A 2,500-nucleotide genomic window follows, 5' to 3' on the forward strand; every position below is an offset into this window, starting at 1 on the left:
ATCCTTGGTTCCCATACTGGCCATAGGCCATAGGGCACCGAACGGCCAACTTTTGGTCCGGGGGTGAAATTTTTTTTTCACGAGATTTTGATGAAAATGGCTTCGGAACGCGTTTCTAATAATGAAAAGTGAAACCAAACAGTATTTGCGAAGAAAAAATTGTCCTATGAAAAAATCACTTTTTCTTAGGGTACGGGTCAAAAATTTTCTAAGTCCCAAAAAATCACATATTCTCGAATATCTCGAAAACTACTTATCGGACAGGGGTCAACCAAGGTGTTTTAGAAAGGTCTTTACAAGCTCTATTTAATGAGCCATAGCGACTTTCAAGTGATTTTTTGACACTTTTTCGCATATCGGCATCCTTGGTTCCCATACTGGCCATAGGCCATAGGGCACCGAACGGCCAACTTTTGGTCCGGGGGTGAAATTTTTTTTTCACGAGATTTTGATGAAAATGGCTTCGGAACGCGTTTCTAATAATGAAAAGTGAAACCAAACAGTATTTGCGAAGAAAAAATTGTCCTATGAAAAAATCACTTTTCATATATGTCATGGTCGAAAATTTTCTAAGTCCCAAAAAATCACATTTTCTCGAATATCTCGAAAACTACTTATCGGACAGGGGTCAACCAAGGTGTTTTAGAAAGGTCTCAACAAGCTCTAAATAATGGGCCATAGCGACTTTTTAGTGATTTTTTGACAAATTTTGTCATATCGGCATCCCGAGTTCCCATACTGGCCATAGGCCATGGGGCCCCGAACGAAAAAATTTTGGTCCGAGGGTCAAAATTTTTTTTCTCATAAATTTGTTCAAAACGCCGTCGGAACGCGCCTTAGATCATGAAAAGTGAAAAGAAACAGTATTTTGCAAAAGTTGGGGTGGCCTATGACTTACATGGCCACGTCCTAGGTCCGAGTTCCCGAGGTCGTGTTCTTCAGTGGCGGAAAAAAATGGCCACTTGTGGGAGATGCAAAATGTTCATTTTGTATTATAGGGGACACACTATCGAAGCGAAAATTTCAGAAATGGCCTAAAACGTGAAGAAATGATGGGGTATGTACGAAAAGAAGGTTTTTATGGTCAAACGGTGAAAATTTTTTTTTTATGAAAAATTTTGGTCTCCCACCGTTCATGAATTTCTAGGACCAAAAATCGAAAAATTTGAAAACTTCACGATCGAAAGGGAAACGCATATGTGGTGTTCCTAGGTGTGTACGGTGTACGAAAAACGGGTTCACGATGAGATATCAGGCAAATAAGTGGACCTAAAGTGAGTTATACGGGTAAGACGAGGTGTCCAAAGACCGAAATAGGGGTACCAACTGAGAACGAAATGAAGGTCCCCGAAGTCGCCATACAAGTTATAGGAGGTGTCCAAAGTACGAAAAGAGTTCCATATTCGGCTGTTCCTACTATATGGTTCCCTGATTGCTGCTCCAAGGAGTAGTGAGGAAGTGTCCAAAGGTCTGTTGGGGGTATCGAGGTGATACCCTCGACGGACAATATGCACGAAAAGTGGTTCGATGATCTATCCTGTAGGTCGTACGGCAGCCATACCCGGCTGGAAGTACCGCGGTAATTCCGCAATAAAACGTTCGCCAGACGAACAAACAAATTGAATTAGCTCATCGTAGTGTACGGAAACGAAACGAAAATGTAAGGTGATTAGGGATCCGGGAGCAATCTCGCGATCCCATGGTTCGGTGTAAGAAATGATACGAAGTGTTCATAAGTCTCCTCTGGAGGCAGAACCATCGTAGCAAAGTTCGGGAACCCAAGGGTCACAAAAACTCGTAGGACGATATCCACGAATAATCGGGGACTTGTGGGGACTACCGTGCCCTGACAAGTCAACTACACCTTAACTGGTGATGGTCGTCCTACGGGGACCTGCGGGGAACAAAAGGGTCACAAAAACTCGTAGGACAATATCTCCGAATAATCGGGGACTTGTGGGGACCACCGTGCCCTGACAAGTCAACTACACCTTAACTGGTGATGGTTGTCCTACGGGGACCTGCCGGGAACCCAAGGGTCACAAAAACTCGTAGGACGATATCCACGAATAATCGGGGACTTGTGGGGACTACCGTGCCCTGACAAGTCAACTACACCTTAACTGGTGATGGTCGTCCTACGGGGACCTGCGGGGAGCAAAAGGAGTCAGAAACAATCGTAGGACGATATCCACGAATAATCGGGGACTTGTGGGGACTACCGTGCCCTGACAAGTCAACTACACCTTAACTGGTGATGGTCGTCCTACGGGGACCTTCAGGGAGCCGCAGTAAGTCGCAGGTCGTATGCGAGCCTTGATTGGTCCTGTTGGGGGCGTGCGGGGTGTAATGCCTCGGTACGTCAAATGTTGGTGTACGATGTACATCGATAATCTGACATCCTCCTGAACAACCTTTGCTCGTGTGGTTATTGGCGCTGTGGAGTCGGTGTACTGCCGCAGGTCAATGAGAGTGGTCACAACAAAGATTGTGTCACCTG

Source organism: Anopheles stephensi, unplaced genomic scaffold, assembly GCF_013141755.1.
Source record: "Anopheles stephensi strain Indian unplaced genomic scaffold, UCI_ANSTEP_V1.0 ucontig201, whole genome shotgun sequence".
Lineage (NCBI taxonomy): Eukaryota > Metazoa > Arthropoda > Insecta > Diptera > Culicidae > Anopheles > Anopheles stephensi.